A 25,976-nucleotide genomic window follows, 5' to 3' on the forward strand; every position below is an offset into this window, starting at 1 on the left:
GCTGGGGAAGCCGCTGCTGGCGCTCTCAGCAGTGAATTCCCGCAGGGATTCTTGGGCTGGGCTGGGCCAGGTGCCCGGGGCCAGCAGAAGCGCTCCGTGCCTCTCCTGCTGCCCCTGGGCAGGCAACAGAACACAGCAGGAAAGGCTCGAGGATGGGCAAAGGCCAGGGAGAGATCACTCACCGGTCACCGGAATAAGGGACACGACCGGGGGCAATTCTTTGAATTTATTCTGGCACAAACCATGGCAAGAGAGCGAGAGGTGAAGCAGCAGGGTTCCAGCCTCGGAAGCAGGACTGTGCCCTCGGCCCCTGGCAGCTGCAGCAGGGCGATAAAGGATCCCCGGGCCCGAGCAGCGGCTCTGCCCCACCATGGGGATGTGTCCCGAGCCCACGCTCCGGGCCGGGCTCGCAGGGCCGAGCGCGGAGCGGGCGCTGAGCTGCTCCATGGAGCTCCCAGCGCTGCTGGGCGCGGCGGGCGCGGCACAGGCAGTGCCGGGCGTGCGGCGGCATTGCTCGGTGCCTGCCGGCGTTTGCCATCCCCAGCGAGAGCCTGAGGCCAGCCCGGCAGCGCCAGCTCAGCCTCACCGCTCCAGTTCAATCGCTGCAGGAATTAAACCAAGGGCAAACTCCCTCTTGTCGCCACTCCAAAGCCTCGAATCCAGGGCAGAACTGAGGTTCCCTCTCCATTTAGATCCCTAAATGATTGTGCAAAAGGAGGGTCAGCCCTTAATTTACATCCAAATAAAAAGTGAATCAAGGGGGATTTTCCCCTGTTTAGTCTCCTAAAAATAGTGGAAATACAGTTTCCCTTTTAAATTTCTCTCAAGAAAGACCATTATGGGGCTTCTCGACATCTTCTTCATCTGTGAAGGTCCCTTGAAATGGAGGGTCGCCCTCGATGGAACTCTTACAGTGGCACATCGAGAGGTTCCTCTCAAGGGAAGCCCTTTCAGACCAGGCACAGCGGTGTTTGCCCTCAGCTTGAACCTGAAGATGATGAAAATGGGGCTCTTCCCCTCACTTTAAACAGCAGCATAAAGTTATTCTCCCTCGATTTCAACATGAAAATCATGGAAAGCAGTGATTGCCTTCCTAGTGAGGCACCCAAAATGATGAAGAAGGTGTGTTTTCCTTCAACTGAGACCCTTCAAATCCCAGGTGAATGGGGATCCTCCCCAGTTCAAACACAATAACAGAAAAGCTCTTCCCCCAGCAATTTCAATCCCTTTTCTCCTCATAACCCCCCTTTTTGGGGGCACTGGGGAGGGACTGGGGGCACTTCCCCCTCCTCACTGGTCACCCCTGGGGCTGCTGCACCTTGCAGAGTGCTGAGCAGCTCCCTCCCAGTTCCCTGCCAGTATCCCTCTTCCTGGCAAGCCCCGGCAGGGATGGGGAGAGCGCTGGGCAGGAGTGGGAGCACGATTCCTTCCCAGGGCTCCCGAGATCCCTCCCAGGGCTCCTTCTCGCTCACTGCCGCTGCTCCCACTCTCCCTCCCGGTTCCCTCCTGGCATTCCCTGTGCTCCCAGTTCCCTCCCAGTGCTCCCGGGATCTCTCCCAGTGCTCCCAGCGGCAAAGCCCCGGGGGCACAGCGTGGTCTGCTCTGGAAGAGGCGAGGCTCGAGCTGCCAGAGGGAAAACCCGGCTGGAAGGTGCCCGGGGCGGTGGCGCCCGGCAGGGCTGGCAGGGAGCGCCGGCTGCGGGGATTTCTCTGCAGTGCCCGCCGGCCTGGAGCCGCCCGGGCGGGGAGCGCGCAGGGAGCTCGGCAGCTGCTCGGGCCGGTGCGCCGAGGGTGCAGGGTGCGCATTTGCTGCTGTTCTCCGAGAAGATGGCAAAGCTTCTTCTTTCTTTCTCCGTCTTGGTTTTTATTATTGGGGGGATTTTGGTTTGTTGGGGGTTTTTGTTTGTTTGTTTGCTTTTGTTTGTTTTTTGTTTTCTTTCTTTCTTTCTTTCTTTCTTTCTTTCTTTCTTTCTTTCTTTCTTTCTTTCTTTCTTTCTTTCTTTCTTTCTTTCTTTCTTTCTTTCTTTCTTTCTTTCTTTCTTTCTTTCTTTCTTTCTTTTTCTCCTTCTAGCTTAACAGGGAGGCGAGTTCTGTCAGCAAATCTCGTGGTTATTTTTTCGAGGTGGCCTCTTCTTACAGAGTCTGTGGTTAGAGTAATGGGACAGAGCAAGTAGCAAGTTCCCAGAGAGAAAAGGAGGAAATACCAAAAATGTCAAACATCCGTTAGTGTGTGATTTGTTTTCCTCCTCCTTTCTACCACCTCCTGCCTTCGTGGCTGTTCCTCTTCGAGTTGCAGTGTTATGTTGCAGCAATGTATCAGCTGGCTCTCTCGATTGAGAGGCAGGTGTCAGTGGGTGTTGGCTGCACAGTGATGTTATTGCCGTGTTCCCCACGCTGCCCTTTCCCCTCCCCTTGCAGCAGCCCCAGCAGTCGGGGCACGGGGGAAGGGCAGGCTGGGCACTGAGAGGCACGGCCTGGCACCGCCTGCCCTCCCGCCAAGGAGGAAGGGCATCTTCAGCGATGCCCTGAAGCATCTTCAGCGATGGGCAGCGAGCACGTCTGCCAGCTGCGAGAGACTTTGGCAGGGCCAGGGTTACCTGTGCCACACCGAGGGTGTGAGAGGGACAGCAGCCCCTTTGGTCACCGAGCTGCGAGGCTGCAAACCACGGGGGGACAGGGCTGGGGTCCCAGCGCTGTGATTTTTCCTCATTCGGCCCTTTGTTGTAATTTTTGTCAAGGTTTAATAAATCTGTTCAAAATTTCAAAAGTGAGGGTTGTTTCTCACACTAATTTTCAATCTGCTCTTGTCGCAGCATACTGTCAGCAGTACTAGGGGGTCATTACTGTGCTCACTTTTTATTCTCTTTCACAGGAGAGAGAGTTGGCAAAGCTTTGCGGAGCTCCTGCTCCTCCTTCCTGTTCCTAAAAAAAAGCCGTGTCTCACAGTGCACTGTAATTTGCTGCCTCAGGAAGTTTCCTTTGCGTAACTCACATCATTGTGAAGCTTCTGCTCCTCCCTCCTGTTCCTAAAAGAAGCCGAGTCCCACAGTGCACTGTAACTCTCTGTTGCTGCCTCAGGCAGTTTCGTTTGTGCGACTCATCTTGAAAATGTGACTTAGAAAAGATCTGAAATACAGAGTTAATTCCTTTAACACTTTACCTGATATCATTGTTTTCCAGTTGATTTTGATGCTGAAACCATTCAGTGTAGCTGCTCTCCATACAAAGACACCTCTAGACATGTTTGCTCTTGCTGCCAGTAGAAAAGAATTTTCAGCAATTTCTGCAGTTTGTAATAGTAGTAGTAGTATTTCTGTGCTTCAGTCGTGTTCATCCAGCCACACTTCATGTACAAAGAGAATTGCCAAAAAACAAATATTTCAAGTTTGAACTAAAGTGCTTCTATATTTAATGTTCTTTTGTGTATCAGAGAAGATTTGGGCTGAAAAGATGAAAATCTGCCTCTGTTAAAGAGAAATTCTTCTTTTCTGGAGCCCCAATTGTACCTCAGATGTCTGTGACTCCGGATTGGTTTTGTCCCCTGAGTGTGAATGCAATTTTCAACACCAGCTGGGCTTTGTTGGAAATGGCATTGGGGACCCACAAGAAAAGTTCCTCCTTTTAGTGGCCGAGACCATGGTGAGGTTTTGAGCATGTGCTTCTCTCAGGTGGGATCTGGTGGCCCTGAGGTGGCCTTGTCTCCCCGGAGATTTCATGCCCTGAGGCAGCAAAGGCTGATGGAAGGTGCTTGATGCTCTCCTGTGCCATGGGGAGGAGCAGCAAACAGCAGAGCTGGAAGCACCTTCTCCATTCCCGGATTCTCCTGCCAGCAGATCCCTTGGCTCTCTCAGGCTCCAGAAGTCACTTTTCCTTTGGATGGATGGCCTGAAGGCCCCAGGTGCTGCAGGTTAGGGCTGCTTCAGGAATCCTTTTGGCTTGGCAGTGTCCTTCTGCCTAAGAACTGAATTTAGAGACAGACAGATGCAGTGAGGGCAGGGAGCTAACTCAGAACTGTTAGTGGGATCCCAAAGGAAAAGGTCCCTAGAAAAGACTGCAGTTGTTTTTATAACAAAGTTTCCAGCAGAAGTTTCTGGACTCCAGGGGAGCCATGGAATAGTTTAGCAGGGTCATAAACAGGAAATCCACTCTTGGCCAGGAGTTAGGGTTGGCAGCTAACACTTAAACACTTCTGTGGAACTTGCAGTACTTGCTGTCCGGTTGTTGACCCAGCCGCTGTGGTTTACCCAGAAATTTTCTGCAGTGCAAACCACAAGATGTGATGGTTCCTGTGTCAAAAGCAAAATCAAACATTTCCCAGCATAACACTGACATCACTTCCCCTTTCAGTCCGAGATGAAATCTTGATGAAAAGCTTTGTTTGTCAGTCCCTGTGCCCGCTGCAGAGAGGCCTGGAGCTTTCCTTGCCCTGTCCCCAGGGGACTGTGAGCTGCCCTCCCCAGCACCAGAGGCTGCACGTTCCCCTGCTCGGGCAAGAAGGGAAAGGTGCCCCTTGGCAGAGCACAAGCTCCTCAGGCAGGGGCTCAGGCTGCTGTGAGCTCCTCCCCAACACCCCACGGCCATGCCAGGGGTGAAAAATGCCCCGTGTGCCGTGCACCAGCAGGGACCCTCCATCCATCTTTCCAGCCCTGTCCCTCGAGCCAGTCGGGCTCCTGGGGAGCACGGGGCAGCAAAACGAGCTCAGTTTGGCCGCGGTAGGGCAAGAGGCAAGAAGCAAGAATGCAGCGTGGTCTCCCTCTGACCTTTCCTTTGGGACAGGCCGGTGTGTCCCTACCCCAAAGGCACAGAAGGGCTTTTAAACGGTGCCACAATGTCCCCGTGGCCACGGTGCCACCAGGAGAGAGCCGCGGGGGCGTCGGGGCCAGGAGAGCTGAGCCAGAGAGCTGTGCCCGAGCGTGCCGCTGTGCCCGGCCCTGCGTGCTCGTGTGTTTGCTGCTGTGCCGGGCGTGAGGGCACACGTCCTGCTCGGCTCAGGGCACGGTGTGCTGCTGGGCACAGCTCTGTGCCCAGGGACGTGCTGCCGTGGGCACGAGCCGCGTGCCCTGCTGTGGGCACGGGGCTGCGCTGCGCTCCCAGCTGGAGCGGGGCCGGGCACAGCTCTGTGCCTGTGGGTGTGCACAGCTTCTGCAGCTGTGAGCACGGCTCTGCGGCACAGGCGTGTTGGGGTGTGACACCGACACGTTGCTGGGCTCAGGCTCCAGGTGCCAGCAGGTCCGTGCTGGGGGCACGGGTGCCTTGGCAGGGACTGTGCCCAGGTGAGCGTCTGTGCAGCACAGGTGAGCTGCTGTGGCAGGCTGGGCGCACGCAGGGGTGTGCTGCTGGCCAGTGCCGTGGGGCACAGGGGCTCTGTGCAGGTGAGCAGGTACCTGTGTGCGAGCACTGGCTCTGCACATGTCCCTGTGTGCACTCAGGGGCTGGGCACGCCCAGGGACATGGCTCTGGGTACACGGCTCCGTGCATCCAGCTGCTGTCCCACCTAGAGAGACAGACATATATATATCTGTATCTATACATATATATATACACACACATGTGTGTTTGTGTATGTGTCACTACCTAGCTCTGCTGGCTGCAGTGGCCCTGGCTCTCTGTGTACACTCTGCTCTTGTAAGGAGAAGAATTTGCCTCTGCGTATAAGTTTGCCAAAAGATGGATGTAAAGTTGCGTACAGTGATTTCCATCAAATTTAACAGTGTTTATGTTTCCACTAAATCCCCACAAACAGGAGTATCTGCAATGGCTGTGACCCACTGCAGCTCTAACCCACGTTCCCTGGAACCTGCTGCCATCAGAGCGGGGAGCTGGGCCAAGTGCTGAACCTCTCTGGGGCTGCAGGGCTTCCTGGGCCACGCAGCTCCCTCGTGCCAGCAGCGGTGGGTGACTGCTTGAACACTCAGTTACCCTTTCAGATAATGAACCATTTGAGGCTGGGCTATGGACACTGCCTGCAGTGTTAACCCCTCAGTGGGGAGGTCCCTTGCAGGTGCTGCTCAGCACTGAATGGGCTGTGCCAGCCACAGAGCGAGAGCGGAGACACGGCAACAGAGTTAAAGGCTGGAGAAAGAACCCAAAGGATAGACTGGAACAGCCAGAGCGGGTCAGAGACAACCAAAGAAGCTCAAAGGTTTCCCAAAAGCGGAGCCCAGCTTCCAGCCAGCTTGAAGATTAACACTTTAGGTGGGGAGTTTGAATGTATCATTTATTGATGTAATTGTCCTGTTGTAATAGATGAGAATCACAAGCATCTGTGGAGGGGAAGTACACAGGGAACCATCAGAGGCATTGGGGCAGTTCCCTTAAGGACCAACAAGTAGAGTGAAACAAGAACTAGAGGGCAAGACCAGGTTGGCCCTGTGTTCAGCACCGAGAAGATTCCACAGCCCTGCTGCGGGCAGCAAGCCCGTGGGCACGGTGAGGTGGGGGCAAGAAAGCCACCCCAGAGCTCTGTCATTCCTCAGCTGTCTTTTAATGCAACAGGAACCAGAAGGCAAGACTGAGCTGGCCTCTGTACTCACCACTAAGATCCACCTGCTATGAGTAGCAGCCCCATGGGCACGGTAGATGGGGGAAAAAGCCAGACCAGACCTCTGTGATCCCATTTTGTCCATTCCAAATAAGTGTGGCTAAAGAAAACCTGAGATTTTTTTCTTTCTCTTCCCACTGTCCTTGCATACATCAAAAAATGCTAGTATGACTAATTTTTTTTTTGAGAAGTAGGAGTTGATTATCCAAATTGAAAACAAGAGTTAATTGTTCAAGCCGAATGACTCACATGAAAAGTGTGGTTTTGTTGTAGATGAATGATGTGGTGGTTGGCTCTCACAATTCTGAGATAGATATTCTGTGTATGTAAGGAGTTTTGTAGATGTATAGTTGTTGTATTGCAGTAAATAGTTTATTTAGTTGTTGTTTTGCACTGGGTGATTGGAGATTTGCACCGAGTAGTCTTTATATTGCACTGAATAGTTTATGTGATAGCACATGGCTTGTTATTCCCCTCTCCCATCACACGGTCTGTCCCTCACACAACCCTCTGCCCAATTCCCCCTGGCGCTCCATTCCCTGGTCAGTCCCTGCCCTCGCCCCTCCTCACTGGCATCCCAGCGGCCGTGGTCCTCCTCCTCCGCCCCCCATTCCCCGGGTAAAGTCTCCCACCAGGAGCCAGGAGTCTCTTCCCATGCGGGTTTTTCCATCTGGTGGTTCTCGCATCAATAAACAGAGGACACCCGTTCCCCAGTGGAGCAGACCGCGTCTGGTCTTTTGCTCTTGTCCATGTAAGACCATGTGGGCTGGGGTGCATAGCGCGCCGGAGTGGACCCCAACAGCCCGCCAGAGACGCGGTTCTTACATAGAGTGATGGCCCTGGAATGTGTCCCCCCAGAGTCCCCTGTCCCTCCCCTTGCAGCAGCCTCAGCAGTCAGGGCATTTGGGCAGGGCCGGCTCAGGGCCAGCAGGGCCACAGGACAGCACCTGAGCTGCAGTCAAGGTGTCAGGAAGTGATCTCCAGCAGGGCAGGGCACAGGAGGAGCTGACTGACCAAACTTTGGGAGGGGCTGGGGGCATAAAAGGCAGAGCATCCACTTTGTAAACGCGCACGAGGCCAACAGTCACAGAGACCTTCAGTACTGTTATTTTTCCTTATTCAGTCTGTTGTTGTATTTTTTGTTAAGGTTTAATAAACTTGTAAAATTTTAAAACTGATGGTCATTTCTCACATCTTCCAAGGAGAGGCCAAAAGTCTCACCTTCAGGCCAGTTTGTGATGATTCCCAAGAGGCCAGGGCGATTTGGATTTCCCAATGGAGCTGGTTGCGCCATGAGGGCACTGCACTCCCTGCAGGCAGCATGGGTGGCAGGATGGATTGCAGAGACGTTTCCTTTGCAGCCCCAGCCCAGCGCTGGCTCTGGGGATGGACAGGCACTGAGGTGACCCTGAGAGGCAGTGCAAGGCACAGGGTGCAGCTGAGGAAGGACAGCCCTGGGCTGGGCTGAGAGGGGAAGCTGGCACTGCCCAGCGTGGAGAAGGTCCTTTCTGCAGCCCCCGTCACAGGGGAGCTTGGGCCTTGCTGCAGACATACGGCCGCGGATTGGAGCAGTTCCCACTCCTCAATCTCTCCTCAGCCAGGAACGCGCACTCGGCATCGCCAAAGACAGGAACCCTGCAGGGAGGAGCAGAGGCAGCGCTGGCTGCCAAGGGAACACCTTGTGCCCCTGTCCGGCCAGGCCCTGCCCGGCTCCCCGGCACTCACCGGGAGCTGTAGCTGCTGCCGTCCCCCCAGTGCAGGCGCTGGCCCCGTCTGCGCAGCCCGAGCCAGTAATCGCCGTTCCCGCGGAGGCGGAAGAGCAAATCCTGCCCGGGAGAGAGGAGTGGCAGCTGCCCCGGCCCCTCGGGGGGACACGTGCCCGGGGCTGCCCCCGCACGCCGGGGCTCCTTCCCTGCAAGGCCCCGGCCCGGGGCGCAGCGGAAATTCCTGCCGGAGCGGCCCACACAGGGTTGCCCCGGCTCATCCCGAGCCTTGTGCTTCGGTCGCAGCTCCGCGGTCTCGAACTGAAAGCCCGTGAGGGAAAACCGAGGCCGTGTGAGGGGCACCGGGCGGCTCCCCAGACTCTCGGTGTCACAGCACAATTTCTCCTTGGCCAGCATTGATGACAACGCTGGAGAGTTTCTCTTGATAGAAGCAGCTGATTTTCTCCCCAAGTGGCTGAATGCTGAGAACAGTGAAAACAGGGTGAGTAAAACTTGTGTACACTTGGCAAGGTGGCCACAGTGGGCTTTCATGTAGCAGCTGGAGTTTTCTCTTGCACCTCCAGCCAAGGTGTCTGACTGCCTCTGAAAACCCAGAGTGCTGCCTGTCCCTTGCTGTTGCTCCCTTCAGGAGCACTCCTGTATCCACCCGAACTTTCAAGCTCTGCTAGAACCACTTGGATTTTTGTTTGTTACCATATTGTGGAGTGTTTAGGGCAGAGGATTTGCTGCCCTCAGAGCAGGGAATGCTCAGGGCTGGAGTGTGTCTGTCTCTGTAAGGACACAGGCTTTGTCTGGTACAGGTGAAATAATGAGCAGACACCTTCACCTGGATATGGATGGCTGCTAATGGCAGTGGATTGGAATGGAGATCATTCATTTGGTTATTTTTCCCCTACTCTGAGATTCTTCAAAGGGCTGGAGCACAACACCAGAGTCGATTGCAAGTGTGTACCTGGAGTGTCAGGCTCGTATTTCCCTTCTGTTTGAGGGAGCAGACAGAGTGAGGGAGTTGAGAACATTGCACTCAGGGCTTTTCTTAGCATCAGGAACCAGCAGAGGTCGCCTGTGGCCCCTGAAATAATGCTTGTTAATCCCGGGATGCTCTGAAGCAGTTGGGTTATGCTGGTTCCCCTGAGGCACTTCTCTGCTTGAAGACAAACGTGGTATTATTGTTGTTAAGGAAACAAGATGTGTTTGATGAAACTTGTTGCAGTTCAAATGGGGATTTTTCCTGGTGGGATCGTGCTCTCTGCCTGCCGGAGCTTCCGGAACCCGGGCTGGCTCTGTGCGCTCCTGCAGCCACAGCAGGGGTGGGGAACAGCTGGGCACTGGGGTTTGCCCAGAGCTGCACCCAAAGAGCTGCCAGCTCTGCAGTGCACGCTGCTACAGCCACGGCAGGGAGCGGGCGAAGGAGGAAGCAGGAGGCTCTTTGTCTTGAGCTTCCACGGGGAAAGGGTATTCCAGGTGGAGGGAGCAGGACAGAAGGAGCCCCTGGCCCTCGATTGCAGGGGTTTTGTTCAGGTACAGGCCAGGGCTGGAGACAAACAGCTCAAAAGCAGGGAATGCTCAGGGGAGGAGTGAGGGGATCACATCACATGGGCCAGTGGGGCATGGTGGATCAGGGGAGAGCCAAGGGGGTGTTTCGATGGGGGATTGGCCCAGGGGTGAGGGGCAGGGAACGTTCAGGAAAGAGGGGCAGGGTTGCCTTGGCAGGCAGGGAAGGGACTAGAACAAAGGGAGGGGAGTAGCTCGAGGGACAGCTTTAAGGGAGGGTAGAGCTTTGGGAAAACCAACTTGGGGAAAATGTGGGGGGATAACAGAATGAATGAACCATTTAACAATAACTTAATGAAATAAACACAAAGCACAAGATTCAGGCTTACTATAATTACCAGGATGCTCCTTCCCAGCCTTGCTGTGCATGGGTGTCCCACTGGCCAGCTTCCAGCCACCTGGAAGCTCCCCAGTGAGCCAGGGCTGTTGGTAAATGATGGAGAGCGGCTTCCCAAGCTCATCTGCCAGCTCCCTCATCCCCCTGGGCTGGATCCCACCTGGGCCCACAGGTTTATGGACATCCAAGCAGCTCAGCAGTTCTCTGACTGCCTCCTCCTGGATCACAGGGGGCCCATTCTGCTCCCTGACACCATCCCCCAGCCCAGGAGGACACTTGGCCTGAGGACAAGCTGTGTTCCCACTGAAGGCTGAGGCAAAGAAGGCGTTGAGCACCTCTGCCTTCTCCTCATCTGCAGTTACTGAGTTCCCTCCTACATCTAATAAAGAACAAAGGTTGGTCTTATCCTTTCTTTTGCCATTAATCCTTTACAAAAGTTGCCAATTTAAGTTCAAACTGAGCTTTGGCCTCCCTAATTTTTTTTCCTGTGTACCCTAGCAGCCCCCTTAAATACTTCCTGAGAGACCTGACCCTCCTTCCAAAGCACATGCATCCTCCTTTTATTCCTGAGTTCCTTCAAACCCTTGTTGCCCATCCAGGCTGGAACGTTTGCCTCATGGGCTCATCTTTGGGCACACAGGGACAGTCTGTTCCTGTGCCCTCAAGATCTCTGTTTTGATGCGTATCCACCTTTCCTGGACTCCTTTGTTTTTAAAGGCTGCTTCCCAAGGAATTTTCTCAATAAGTCTCCTCAAAAGGCCAAAGTCTGCCCTCAGGAAGTCCAGTGTAAAATCTTGTTGATGTTCCTCCTGATTTCACCAAATACTGAGAATTCTATAACCATGATCACGGTTCTCTAAGCGGCCCCCAACCAGCACATCTCCCCCCAGCCCATCTCTATCTGCAAACCACAGATCTCACCCAGCAGCTGTGACAAAAAGATGTTCTCCACACACTCTGAAAATTTCCTGGCCTGCCTTTTTCAGCTGTATTAAGTTCCCAGCAGATGTCTGTCCTGTTAAAGTCACCTAGAAGAACAAGGGCTGATGACCCTGAAACATTCTCTAGCTGCTTAGAGAATGAGTGCTCCACCTCTTCTTCCTGCTTGGGTGGATGATTCCAGACTCCCAGTGGGATGTCAGCCTTGTTGGCCTTCCCCTTCATTCCTTCCCATTCCCCTTCATCCTCCTTGGTTTCAATAGCCACGGCATCAAAAGCCTCCCTAAAATCAAGGGCCACCCCTCCACCTCTTCTCCCTTTCCCGTCTCTCCTGCAGAGCCTGTAGCCATCCAGGGCAGCGCTCCAGCCACGGGAGTCATCTCACCTCGTTTCTGAGATGGCAATTTCATCACAGCTCTGCTCTTGGACCATGGCCTCCTGCTCTGCTTGTGTGTTGCCCATGCTGCGTGCCCTGGTCTCCATGCTCCTCAGCTGGGCTGCTGATTTCACTCCTGTCTCAGCCTTACCACCCTTGGGCCAGCTTCCAGACAGCCCAGCTGCATCCCCTTCCCCCTTCAATCCTGGTCTAAAGCCCTCAAGGAGTTCTGCCAGTTCATGAGCTAAAAACCTTCTGCCCTTAACAGAGAGAGGGAGCCCATCTGGTTCCAGCAGGCCAGGTGCCATAGAAGCTGCCCCATGATCAAAGAATCCAAAATTCTGCCAATGACACCAACCCTTGAGGCAGCTGGTGATAATGTGAGCTCTCCTGTTCCTTCCATTTGCTCCCTTTGGCTGCGCTCCCAGAGCTGCTCACTGACAGGGGAAGCACTACCCTGGTCCTGCCTGACTCACAGTCCCAGCATACAGCGATTTTTTGGAGACTTTGGCAGTGGCCACTGCGGGTGCAGCATTTTTAGAATATTTTATACAATTCTCTGAATTTTGTTCCCTTCACATCTCCCAGCCTTTCCCATGACAGTTTTTACCCAGCACTGAGCCCTGACGGTGCCTCAGGGCAGCTCTTTTAATGTTACCAGGTGGAGGAGAGCAGGTGGGGCAGCTTTTTATTCTGGTTATTTTATTCTCTCACTCTGATTGCAGCAGCACCTCCCTGTGCCTCGGGGCAGCTCCTTCAGAGACCCGGGGCCGTGTCCAGAGGCGCTGCTGCAGCCAGGGGAGGGGCAGGGCAAGACACATCACAACGCTGGCAGTGCTCAGGGTCTGTCAGCTTTGCAGGTCAGGCAGATCAAATGAATCCCAATTGTCAGCGATTTCCACCACCTGCTATTTCTGCCCTCTTTTCCTGCAGGGATTTGACAGCTCTTGGTTTCCTGCCACAGAGCTGGAAAGCAAAATGCCCGCCTGCCCCATGGCCATCCCCGCTGCCTTCCACCACTCCAGCCTTGTCCCTCTTTCTCTGCCCTTTCCTTGGCACCACTTTCTCCCTGCTCCTCTCCCTGCCAGCCGGCAACAAAGACATTTCACCCGCTGGCAGCAGCTGCCTCCTCTCCCTCGCTCCCATTTTGCCCACTCGGAGCTCCTGGAGCCGCCTGCCCGCGGAGCCGGAGCCGCCGTGGGGCCGGGAATGGTGCAGGGAATGATGGCAGGGATTCTTGGGCTGGGCCGGGCCAGGTGCCCGGGGCCAGCAGAAGCGCTCTGTGCCTCTCCTGCTGCCCCGGGGCAGGCAACAGAACACAGCAGCAAAGGCTCGGGGCTCTCCAGAAAGGCAGCCAGAGATCTCTCACCCATCCTGGGCAGAACAGGCCCAGACTGGGGAAACTGACTGAATTTATTATCAAACAATCCAGAGCAAGGCAATCAGTAGGCAGCCAAATTCTAAAAACAGACGTTCCCCCCACTCTTCTCTCCTTCCTGGGCTTCACTTTGTCCCCAGTTCCCTCGCTCCCTCCTCCCCACACAGTGGCATGGAGAGATGGGGTTGTTTTCTTGGAAAGATAGGGATCTGCTAAGGAAGGCAGGAGCCTCCCTTGCAGTGGAAAATGTAAACCCCTTGCCTCTGAGTTATTACAATTCAGAAATTAAGGGGCTCTAAGGCAAAGATGTGAGAATACAATAAAACTTGTTTTCAAGTTTGTACAAAAGCAAACAAACAAAGCAAACAAAGACCATCAAGCAGAGCATTAACCCCAAACAGAACACAAATGCAGTCGGCAGCGAATTCCCTGCCCCAAGCAGCCGCTCTGACCGTCCTCCTCCAAAGCTGAGAGAGAGAAAGACAGAGCCAGCAGCTGACGGAGCCTTCTTCACAGGCAGGTGCCTGATGCCAGAAGTGGGATTCCTGCTCAGCACATGTCAGCTGCTCCTCTTCCTCTTCAAGAAAAGTGCAAGAGTGTCACACTCAGGCCACTTGGTGATAATTTCCAAGAGGCCAGGGCGATCTGGATGTCCCGTTTGCGCTGATTGTGTCGTGACGGCACTGCACTCCCTGCAGGCAGCATGGGTGGCAGGATGGATTGCAGAGACGTTTCCTTTGCAGCCCCAGCCCAGCGCTGGCTCTGGGGATGGACAGGCACTGAGGTGACCCTGAGAGGCAGTGCAAGGCACAGGGTGCAGCTGAGGAAGGACAGCCCTGGGCTGCGCTGAGAGGGGAAGCTGGCACTGCCCAGCGTGGAGAAGGTCCTTTCTGCAGCCCCTGTCACAGGGGAGCTGGGGCCTTGCTGCAGAGATACGGCCGCGGATTTGAGCAGTTCCCACTCCTGAATCTCTCGTCAGCCAGGTACACGCACTCGGCATCGCCAAAGACAGGAACCCTGCAGGGAGGAGCAGAGGCAGCGCTGGCTGCCAGGGGAACACCTTGTGCCCCTGTCCGGCCAGGCCCTGCCCGGCTCCCCGGCACTCACCGGGAGCTGTAGCTGCTGCCGTCCCCCCAGTGCAGGCGCTGGCCCCGTCTGCGCAGCCCGAGCCAGTAATCGCCGTTCCCGCGGAGGCGGAAGAGCAAATCCTGCCCGGGAGAGAGGAGTGGCAGCTGCCCCGGCCCCTCGGGGGGACACGTGCCCGGGGCTGCCCCCGCACGCCGGGGCTCCTTCCCTGCAAGGCCCCGGCCCGGGGCTGCACCCCCAGCCCTACGAGCCCCGAGCCCGGCCCAGGAGCACCCCCAGGCTGCCCTCAGCCAGCCCGCACCGCCCGCAGCCCCTCACTCACCATGGCCCCCTCATCCTTGGCAATGGCCAGGGAGGCGTTCAGCTCGGAGCAGCGTTCCTGACCCTGCTCCCAGGTGCCGTAATCCCTTGAGAAGTAGTAGCAAACCCCCTTGTGCCCAATCCAGTCAAAGGGACAGCCCAGAACACACTGTGGAGAAGCAGCTGTCACTGGAGCCTGCGGAGCTGCAGGGGCAAGAGGAGAAGGTCTGAGCATTGCCCTCTGCAGGGAGCAGGGAGCCCGCTCTGCCCCGAGGGGCTGGGCCCAGGCTGCTGCCCCTGCCTTACCTGCCAGCACAGCCAAGGCCACCAGCAGAGCCAGCAGCAGCAGCAGCAGCAGCAGGATCAGCAGCGCCGTGCCCACGGGATGGCGCCTGAGCCGTTCACCTGGAGCAGGAAAGAGCTGCTGGCTGCCAGAAGCAGAGCCGGCCCTGCAATCTGCTCAGCCCCTGCCCAGGGAGCACAGCAGGGAGCCCTCAGCCAGTGTGGCCCTCGCTCAGCTGGCAGCCAGAGAGCCCAGAGCCTGGGCACGGCCAGGGACACAGCTCTGGCCACAGCCAGGGACACAGCTGTGGGCACAGGCTGCAGCAGGAGAGCTGCACAGCCTTGGGGGCAGCTGGGGCTCTTGCTGCCAGCCACTGATGGGGCCCAGCAGAGCACCAGGCCTCGTCCACACCTCGGGAAACAGCCACACACCTGCCAGCCCTGGCCTTGGGAGGGGACACTGGCCCCTCCTTAGAGGCCCCTGGGGTGGCCCTGCACTCACCCAGGAATCTTCTGAGTGTATTCCCTGTTGCTGATCGGTTCTCCGGGGGCTCATTGACCATCCCATGAATGGAGCAGACTTCACTCTCCTCCAGCTCACAGCCGGCATTTCTCTGCGTTGAATAAACAGCACCTTGCTCTGGAGACATCAGGAGCACTGGCAAAGCCTTTGGGAGCTCGGCCTCGGGAGCAGCTTTACGGCGGCGCTGGTGGCACCCTGCAAGGGACACGATGAGCGGTCAGTGCTGCTGCCGGCCCTGCGGGAGCCCGAGGCTCGGCAGGGCGGGTGGCAGCTCCGGCTGCGCTGTCCCCGCTGCCCAGAGTTGCGGCAGCAGCAGCGGCGGAGCCAAGCGCAGCCTCCGGGAGCTCGGCGGTGCCCGCAGCCCCGGCCCCTGGGGCTCTGCAGCCGCTGCAGCCCCCAGCTCCGTGCCGGGACAGGCGCTGACAGCGCCTGCGAGCTGCCGCCTGCTGCTGGCCCAGGGCAGCTGCGGCTCGGAGTCCGCCTGCCCAGGGCCGAGAAGCAGCAGCCCCGGGCTGCTGACCATCGTGCCCCGCATTCCCTGCCCCGCCGCCTTGCAGCGCGGCCACCCCGGGCGCCGGCACGGCCGCTGGGGCTCCCTGCCTGCGAACACGGGGCGCCTCCTGGCACAGAGGGCAGAGAAGCCTCGGCCCCGGAGCCCGCAGGATGCGGCGCTTGCTGCCCGCGCTCGGCGCCTGCAGCGCTTTGGGCTCCGAGGCGCGTTCAGGTTCGTGCCGTGCCAGCCCCGAGCCGGGCACGGACACCTCCCGCCCGCCCGAGCAGCGGCCCCGAGCCCGCTGCCGCACGGCCGGGAAGTGTCCCGGGCACGGAGCAGCCGCCTCCGTCCCAGCGAGAGCAGCCGGCGGGAGCCATCGCTGCCGCGGCACCGGCTCGGCCCCGGCCATCCGGGCACGGGGGACACCGCGGGCAGCCACTTTTTCCACTGTTGTGGCCGGAATAGCTGCTAGTAAAGTCCAGGGTGAGGAAGCAAAAAGGGCTTCTGCGTGCCATCCACAGATGTTTCATTCAGCCACCTGGTAAGATGTTCAGGTCGCAGACACACACACACAGACACACACACGGAGGGTCCAGGTTACTCTGTCCCGTGGGGCCAGGGGTGCCCCTGGTCTCGGGGCAGTACAAAGGTAAGGGCCAATCGGGGAACAGGGAGCAGTGTCTCAGGGACACGGGAACAGACCTAGGAACAGGGGAAGGAGCCAGTGGGGTCTTAACAGCTTTTTGACGGAAGGTTCTTGCGTCTGCCCAACTCAAGGGATGCCGCCCAGAGTCTCCATACTGCGCAATTTTAGTGCAGGGGGGACACGGGGGCACCCGGCGCAAGGAACTCGCCAGAGCCCCCCCGCCCCTCACCGCGGCCCCTCCGCCCGCAGCGAGCCCCGAGCTACCTCCCTGCCCCCCGGGGCATCTGCCCGAAGGGCTCTGCCTGCCCCTGCTCACTGAAACCGCACGCTCCCTGTGTTAGAATGCCGTAAAAACGCGTGGAAATGCTTCTTTAGAGTTCATCTTGTGTTTTTCATGAACTCCGATTTCTCTGAGAATTGTTACTGGAGGGATTCAAAGTGGTAAATGCAGTGCCTGACTAATATTAATATTAATATTAATATTAGGTGCAGCACAACACAATCAAATTCCTTTACCAGAAATGCTGATAACATTTAGCACATGGTATTACACGAAATACAATCTTCTGAAGCTCCCGGTGTGTTGGACACTCAGCCAAATTCTACATTTTTGTTTCTTACCATACAGTTGCACTTTAAAAAGTCTTAATAAATTTATGCTTCCTTAAAATTTGCAGCTACCGTGAGTTTTTCTCAATGTTAAAACACACTGGATCAATGTACATGTCACATTTTTCTAATGCCTCCGTGCTGTTATTTCAACCATGGTTTGTTCACATTTTCAGTGCCTTTTGGTATTAATAGCAGCAGAATAAGTTGCGTTTTGTAGTACCCAGAACTTTTAAGGATATTGATTGTTAGTTGGGTTCTGTTTTATTTGAATATGATTTTCGTGTTGGTAACATTAGGCAAAGCTAGATCTGAGGAATGTAATATTATATTACTCTATTGAGTAAATTTTTTTACTAATCATTTATGTGCAGGTGGGTTTCTGTTTCAGCATTGCTGACTTTGGACGAGGTCAAGTTTCAGTCTTCTTCACTTTAGGCCACTTCATGTTCTATTCCAGTTTTATCAAGACCAGATTTTATTCAGTATTAAAGATGTAACTTTATATTCTCTTAAGCATACCTCTAAATCTGCTGAGGTGACATTGAATTACACTGCAATTAATATTATGTCCTAAGTTAATTTTGTTTAAATATGTCTGTCTACATTGCAAGGTGTAGTTATTTTCTTCTAGAGATAAGACAGGTCCAACTGAAGCAGCAGCGATAAGCACTGATAAACACCTGCTGTTGGACAGAAGCAGACACAGTTTGCTGAGCCCTCGATCCTCTCCCAGCTCCCACAGGTGTCAGAGCTGCACTGCCCAACAGGATCAGTCACTGGGATCTCTTCTGTTTTCTCTCCCACAGCTAACACAGGACAGTGGCTGCTTGTTCTGCAGGATGCTGTTACCCACTGGAGCTGTTCAGAGTTTCACTGCTGTGGACACATGAATGCTGCAAGAATATTGTCCCAAATTCCTGAGGCGGTTCCTGCTGATCCATTGCTTCCATCACGGGGATTCACTGATTTTTATAACAGGCATTGTTCATAAGGTGTCATTGCCTTGTTTATAACTGGCTTTTCACAATCTTTGGCATGTCTTTGTGTGACTGTCTACAAGACACGTGTCCCTGTGGGCTCTGTCTGGTTTGCTCTCCAGCTGCAGGTGCATCTCTTTGAACAGGCTGTCTGCAGCCCTTCCCTGCACTGCCTGCTCAGCCTGGAGTCCCTTCTCTTGTTCCAGCAGGGCTGCTGGGCCTTGGCCCAGGGCTGGCTCATGGTTTCCTGTGGTTTCAGAGCTCCAGGATGAGATCCCTGGGCTCTGTCCAAAGCCTCTCCTGAGCTGAGGCTCCTGTGCTCTTTGCCGCCCCTTTTGTGGCACATCCTTGTGGGACAGGGCTGTGAGCTGCTGAGGGCAAGGCTGCTTCTGCTCTGTGCCAATCAGACACAGCCCAGGAATTCCCACAGGAGCACTCCAGCAGTTTGCTGTGCTTGGGGCATCTCACAGCTGCTGTTCCTGACAGACTTGCTTTTAGGGTGTGTGAGGGAGACCCTCCCAGTGAGGGTCTGGGCTCTGGCCGGGCCCTGGCTGGACCTGGTTGGAAAATGGCCAACAAACCCAGATGTTTTCTGTCTCAAAACTCTCTTCAAGCCTCTTTGCCTTGGCAATTTGACCCTCTGACAATAGGACAGCTGGATCTATTTTTAAAGGGAGCTTGGACACCTTTCCTGGGAATGGCTCTCCAGGTCCTCTCTGAAACGAGGTGTGTCAGCTGCTGCAGGCTCTGGGTGATGGTGCAGTGTTTCAGACATGGATAATCATCCAATTTCACACTGAATGTGTTATTAATTACATGTATTATCTGACTCACTCTTGATTGCTGTCAGGTTCTTGTTTCACTGCATGAATTGTTTTGTTTTGATGTTCCCCTCATGTTCACAGCAGGAGACATGCATGTTATTTTTAAAACCAAAAGAAAGAGAATTGGCTCCTAAAGAATGTCTGAACAATGCAATATTTATACTAAAAGCATTTGCAAAGGCTTTTCTGCAAGTGTCCCAGTGAGGGTGGCAGTGCCAAACCTCTCTGGTTCCCTGGTCTCAGGTGGTGAAAAGGAAAAGGAGCGGGTTCCATCGAGCTGCCCTGAAAGAGCTTTAACAAAGGCTGAGAAACAACAAACGTGGAGAGGCCATGCACAACACGAGGGGCAGGACCCAAAGACCCCAAACAAAGGGGAAGCAACAATCTGTCCACTCAGGGGTGGAACATTCTAGAACTGGAACCATACGGGGGAAACAAGCAAGCACTGGGGAGCAGAACTTGGGCAGCTTAACATGAAAACACCCAAGGCTGATGGGGAACTCTCAGGCTGGGCCTGACTTAAGCAAAGGATTCCCAGGGCTTGAAACCAATGGCTGGCTCTTTTGGGGTAAAATCCAGCTGTTTCTGGTCACAGCTGGGCCAATCCCACACATGAGGATGTCCAGCTGAGTGTGCCATGGCAGGGCCTGGCTGTTTATGAACTGAGGGAGAAGTGTGCCTGTGTTTTATCAGCAGCAGGTTTCAAGGGGTCACCTGCTCACCTGATCAGACATGGATCGCCTCCGAGACAGCGAGGCCCAGGGAGAAGAGAGGTGACCTTGTCACCACCCAGCCTTGGTGGCCAGGACAGGGACAGAGGCAGGACTGCCAGCACATGGCTGTGCCTGGAGACCTGGAGAGGCAGCTTGGCCACAGAGGCCTTCTGTCCTACAGCATTACCACCCTGATATTGTGTTCTACCAGCCCTCTTCAGCTCTGCCCTGCTCAGGCTTCCAGACAGACATTCAGTGATGCCAAGGTCAACATTCCCAGCTGCTGGACTTCTCCTGCCCAGGCAGCACGACCCCTGAGTGCCAGCCATGGGGACTTCAGAACTATGGTCGTTTATTTCCATTCCCTAAGAGACACTGGACATTATCTTTCTGTCCTCCCATGCTGCAACACCCTTTGTCAGTGACATGACTGTACTTGAGAATGCAAAATTGGAGTATTTTGTTGACTATAACCTGTCTTTCATGTGTCCTATCCTGGAGCTAATAGATAACCAGTAATAACCTTAAAAAGACAGTAATCTCACAGAAACAAAATGTTTTAACATCAGAATGCATAAGCTTTTTTTTTTAACAAAAAGAAAGGGGAATTGTTACATAAAGGTAGAAATCCTATAAAAGAAAAGCCTTATAATATCATGGTTTAGGCCTGCTGATTGGGCTGGGTGCAGCTCACAGCTGGGCTGTTAATTGTCATTAAAGAGAATCAGAGGAATGAGAATCAGTCTGCAGAACAATCTATTTTCTGTAAAGAAAAACACGTTCACGCCCGCAGAAACAAGAAATCTGTCCCATGGTAATCAGTGAAGAATCCATGTAAACTGACCAAAAATAGAGAGGTTTAGCGGAAATGCAAAATGCCATTTGCTGACCAATGAACTGTCAGAGTATTTTTAGCCAGCTGGATCTAACACGGTGCCAGCTGATAATCCTGTAAGATCTGAGCTGTGCAACAAAGATCAGCCTTTTCTGGATGAAGAATCAGAGTCCCGGCTGTTTGTACTGCGACAAATCAAGGGGGACTTTTCCTCAGTTTAGCCTCCTAAAATGAGGGGAAATGCAGTTCCCTCCTCAATTTCCCTCAATTCAGACCATTCTGGGGGCTTTGGGACATCGTTTTCATCTGTGACGCTCCCTTCAAATGGAGGCTCCCCCTCGATGGAACTCTTACAGTGCCTCCCTCGGCGGCCTCAGCGCAGGGGGGACACGGGGACACCCGGCACAAGGAACTCGCCAGAACCCCCCCGCCCCTCACCGCGGCCCCTCCGCCCGCAGCGAGCCCCGAGCTGGGGCAGCGCCGACCGCGGGTCCCACCTGGGCTGGAGCCGCTCCGAGCTCCGCCGCCGCCTCGCCGGGCTCCGGGTGCCGCCACCGCTGCGCTCCCGGCCCGACACAGCGGGCACGGAGCCCCAGGACAGAGAAACTGCCTGGAGCGGGAGGGATTTGGCCCTTTGAGCAACCAGCGTGCGGGGAAAGCAGCGAGGGGCGAGGGAGAGAAGGGAGGAGGGGAGGAGTCAGATCGAGACTTTTTCCGGAAAAAAAAAACGTTGTAAGAAAAAGGGCACCACCCTGTTGCAGCTGCTGAAGAACCGCAGCCCCGGGGAATCCGCTGCTGGCGCTCTCAGCAGTGAATTCCCGCAGCGATTCTTGGGCTGGGCCTCGCCAGGTGCCCGGGGCCAGCAGAAGCGCTCCGTGTCTCTCCTGCTGCCCCTGGGCAGGCAACAGAACACAGCAGCAAAGGCTCGAGGATGGGCAAAGGCCAGGGAGAGATCACTCACCGGTCACCGGAATAAGGGACACGACCGGGGGCAATTCTTTGAATTTATTCTGGCACAAAGCATGGCAAGAGAGCGAGAGGTGAAGCAGCAGGGTTCCAGCCTGGGAAGCAGGACTGTGCCCTCGGCCCCTGGCAGCTGCAGCAGGGCGATAAAGGATCCCCGGGCCCGAGCAGCGGCTCTGCCCCACCATGGGGATGTGTCCCGAGCCCACGCTCCGGGCCGGGCTCGCAGGGCCGAGCGCGGAGCGGGCGCTGAGCTGCTCCATGGAGCTCCCAGCGCTGCTGGGCGCGGCGGGCGCGGCACAGGCAGTGCCGGGCGTGCGGCGGCATTGCTCGGTGCCTGCCGGCGTTTGCCATCCCCAGCGAGAGCCTGAGGCCAGCCCGGCAGCGCCAGCTCAGCCTCACCGCTCCAGTTCAATCGCTGCAGGAATTAAACCAAGGGCAAACTCCCTCTTGTCGCCACTCCAAAGCCTCGAATCCAGGGCAGGACGGAGGTTCCCTCTCGATTTGGATCCCCAAAAAAGATGCATAATGAGCATCTCCCCTCAACTGAATCCCGAATAAAAAGTGAATCAAGGGGGATTTGCCTCAATTTAGCCTTCTAAACTGAGAGGAATTGCAGTTTTTCTCTTCAATGTCTCTCAAGAAAGATCATTCTGGGGCTTTTGGACATCTTTTTCACCTGTGAAGGTCCCTTCAAATGGAGGCTCCCCCTCGGTGGAACTCTTACAGTGGCACATCGAGAGGTTCCTCTCAAGGGAAGCCCTTTCAGACCAGGCACAGCGGTGTTTGCCCTCAGCTTGAACCTGAAGATGATGAAAATGGGGCTCTTCCCCTCAATTCAAACAACACCATAAAGGGTTTCTCCTTCCATTTCAACATGAAAAGCTTGGAAAATGGAGGTGCCACCAAGGGAGGCAGCCGAAATGATGAAAAAGGTTTTGTTTTCCTTCAACTGAGCCCCTTCCAATCACAGGTGAATGGGGATCCTCCCCAGTCCAAACACAATTACAGAAAAGCTTTCCCCTCTCCATTTCAATCCCTTTTCTCCTCGTAACCCCCCTTTTTGGGGGCACTGTGGAGAGACTGGGGGCTCTTCCCCCTCCTCACTGGTCACCCCTGGGGCTGCTGCACCTTGCAGAGTGCTGAGCAGCTCCCTCCCAGTTCCCTGCCAGTATCCCTCTTCCTGGCAAGCCCCGGCAGGGATGGGGAGAGCGCTGGGCAGGAGCTGGGAGCACGATTCCTTGCCAGGGCTCCTGAGATCCCTCCCAGGGCTCCTTCTCGCTCACTGCCGCTGCTCCCACTCTCCCTCCCGGTTCCCTCCTGGCATTCCCTGTGCTCCCAGTTCCCTCCCAGTGCTCCCGGGATCTCTCCCAGTGCTCCCAGCGGCAAAGCCCCGGGGGCACAGCGTGGTCTGCTCTGGAAGAGGCGAGGCTCGAGCTGCCAGAGGGAAAACCCGGCTGGAAAAGCATTCCCTGCAGAGGAAGGTGTCTCCCCTCTCTGCGCACAGAGGCAGCTCAGTCTCCGCTGTTGACTGCAAAGCGCTCAAGCTCCGAGTGCGAGTGCCCGGAATGGGCTCGGCCCCACTTCCCAGCGCCCTGCTCAGCCCTCACACGGCTGAGGGGCAGCGCAGATTAAATCATTCGTGCTCCGGGGCACTGCTTTAGCTCTGAGCTACACACTGTCACACGGAACAAATCCCTGAGCGGGGATGGGTTTCTCCTGCTGGCCCAGGAAGAGAAGGAGAAATCTGACAGGAATATTCTCCATCATTCTGCCCAGCTTGGTCAAACGCTCCGGCTCCTGCACCTCGGGAAATAACAAGTGGCCTCTAAGAAGTGACTGTGATGTCAGTGAGCAGGTTATTATGGATTAATCTCGCACTGGAAAGCAGCCTGCATACCCTGCTGCTCTTGGCATCCCCCAAAGAGTTTGGAGGCTGCTGCCTGGCCAGCTCCTGAGTTGTACCTCCCTTGTCAATCTTATCAGCCCCTTGTTTAATTGTAAAAACATCAATAAAATGCAGGGAGCATTGGCCCAGGGTCTCAGGACTCACATCTCTCTTCCAAAGAAAGGGGGAAAAGAGTGTTCCTCCCAAACCACAGAGTTAAATATTTCGTATTATCTGCATATACTTTTAAAAGGAAAAGTAGGGAATGGGTTATCAAGGGTTTTATTAGGAACGAACAAGGTCTGGAGAACAGGACCTGGAAGGTGAGAGAGGAAGGAAATAGGGAGGCAACTGAGGCCTCTTCAGATTCCACAAGAGAAAAGAAAAGAAAAGAAAAGAAAAGAAAAGAAAAGAAAAGAAAAGAAAAGAAAAGAAAAGAAAAGAAATTAAAAGAGAAGAGAAGAGAAGAGAAGAGAAGAGAAGAGAAGAGAAGAGAAGAGAAGAGAAAAAAGAAAAGATAAAAGAAAAGAAAAGAAAAGAAAAGAAAAGAAAAGAAAAGAAAAGAAAAGAAAAGAAAAGGCAGGAGAAGGGAGGAGCAAAGCAAAGGCCGGCACTCAGTTCTAGCGCAGGCGGCACGGCCGCTGGGGCTCCCTGCCTGCGAACACGGGGCGCCTCCTGGCACAGAGGGCAGAGAAGCCTCGGCCCCGGAGCCCGCAGGATGCGGCGCTTGCTGCCCGCGCTCGGCGCCTGCAGCGCTTTGGGCTCCGAGGCGCGTTCGGGTTCGTGCCGTGCCAGCCCCGAGCCGGGCACGGACACCTCCCGCCCGCCCGAGCAGCGAGCGGGGCGCTCCCGATCGCGGGTCCCGCGGTGCCGGAGCCGCTGCCGAGCTCCGGGCGCCGCCGCTCCGCTCCCGGTCCGCCCCTCCGGGCACGGCCGCTGCCGCCGCAGGGTGACGCCGATGTCGGGCTGCCAGGGATTTTGGCCGGTTTGGACAAACGGAGCCCGGGGAAGCAGCGAGACGCGGGGAGCAGAGGAGGCGAGCGAGGCTGCCTGGTCTGGGGCCCCGCACGGAGAACGCGCTGCCGCAGCCCGAGCGGCGGAACGCAGAGTGGGTCGTGAGAAATAGAAACAGATGCTGGGCAGGGAGCCCGAGCAGTCTGGGAGGAACCTTTGGTCGGCGTCCAAGCACTCATTGAGTCTTTCCAGGGCGCAGCAATCACAGCTGGTGAGTCAGCCTTGCAGGGATGGAGCTTTATTTGTTACTGTTTGTAAATGGAGATGGGCTGGTGGGAGATGTGCTGGTTGGAGGCCTCCTGCAGCACGGTGATCGTGAAATTACACTATTCTCAGTATTTGCTGATATCAGGAGGAACATCAATAAAGTTTTTACATTAGATTCCTGGTGGGCAGACTTTGGCCTATTTAGGTGACTTATTGAGAGAGTTCCTTGGGAAGCAGCCCTTGAAAACAAAGGAGTTCAGGAAAGGTGGGCACGCTGCAAAACAGAGACCTTGAGGGCACAGGAGCAGACTGTCCCTGTGTGCCCAAAGATGAGTTGACGAGGCAAACGTCCAGCCTGGATGGGCAATGAGGCTTGGAAGGAGCTTAGGAACAAAAGGAGGATGTGTCATCTTTGGAAGGAGGGTCAGGTCTCTCAGGAAGTATTTAAGGGGCTTTCTGCGGTATGTAGGAAAAAAATTAGGGAGGCCAAAGCTATGTTTGAACTTAAAGTGACAACTTTTGTCCTCCATTAACTGTATAATGCTTTTATCCCCAGTTATCTTGTTTATGCTAAATAATAAGTTTATGCTAAATAATAAGTTTATGCTAAATAATAAGTTTTGCATCTTTAAGACTTGTTCCAAGAGTGAAGGGGGGAGAGAAGAAGCGCACAGTTTGTTTTCAGACACTGCTCTCACTCCTCCACATCCCTGCTCCCGGAGTGTGCTGTCTGCAGATGGACAGACAGCAGGACAGAGCTCTCCTATGTTTTAGTTAGTTTTAGCTAGCTGAGGCAAAGCAGTTCCCTGGACTGTGGGTTTGTTTTCCTTTTCTTTGGAGCTGTTTAAACCTGCTCTGGGCTGAACACCCAGCAGAGCACCGGCTGCTCGCAGCTGTGGCCACCGGGCCGGGCCTGGGCCGCGGCATTTCCAGCACTGCAGGGACTGATAAGAGACTGATAAGAGATAAGGGACTGATGGGAGACTGAGTGAGCTGCGCCGCAGCCCGGGGAGGGGGCTTCCTGAGCTTGTCATCTCTTTTGGAGCAGCAAGGGGTTTTATTGTTTAATATTGTTTAGATTTTATTGTTTAGTAAACTGGGTTTTTTCCCACTTTTCTCCAAGGAGGTATTTTCTCCCGAACCAATTAGGAGAAAGAGCCAATTGAATCTGCTTTCCTAGAAAAGCCCCTTTGGGGGTTCTTTCCCAAATTTGCCCTGCACCAGGACAAATGCATTTTAGTGGTGCCCAATGGGTAGCCCAAGAAAGTGGAAAAGCCTTTATTGATTGCATGCTGGTTGTGCTTGCTCTGTAGTGGGTTAAAGCAGTCAGTAGCCATGTTGCTTGGATTCGTAATGTGTCTTGGGGTGGAGGCCTTCGTGTGGTTCTGGTCTCTAGACCTTTTTGAGGTTTTAATACCTTTCTGGTCACTAGGATTATGGTCCCTAACACGTATTTTTACAGTAGAGAGGCACGAATTGGAATAGCCATTGTGCTGACCTTGGTGATAATGATTTGTGGGGTGCTTACAAAGATACTGGGGTCTGTTCATGATGTGTATGGTTTGTGGTTTCTTCGTCCTACCCTGCATTCCAGTTCCAGTAGTATGTTTTGGGAATTGATTAGTACTTGCGCCCAGTTTGTTAGAGGAGCAAGGAATGAGGCTTTCCAGCCTTTCCTTTCCTCCTTCTCCTTTGAATCTGGTATGTCACTTCTTGAGAAGGTTCAGTTTCCCCTGAATGTTAAAGAGACCATCTTCCTGGTATT

At 54.8% G+C, this 25,976-nt stretch overlaps 1 protein-coding gene across 1 annotated transcript in view; it reads right to left on the reverse strand.

The window, feature by feature from the left end:
• Positions 1-25,976, reverse strand: part of LOC119702545 (protein ecdysoneless homolog) — a 118,026-nt gene that overhangs the window by 57,491 nt on the left and 34,559 nt on the right. The gene's annotated exons all lie outside the window — the stretch shown is intronic.

Source organism: Motacilla alba, chromosome 6 (genome assembly GCF_015832195.1).
Source record: "Motacilla alba alba isolate MOTALB_02 chromosome 6, Motacilla_alba_V1.0_pri, whole genome shotgun sequence".
NCBI classification, from domain to species: Eukaryota; Metazoa; Chordata; class Aves; order Passeriformes; family Motacillidae; genus Motacilla; species Motacilla alba.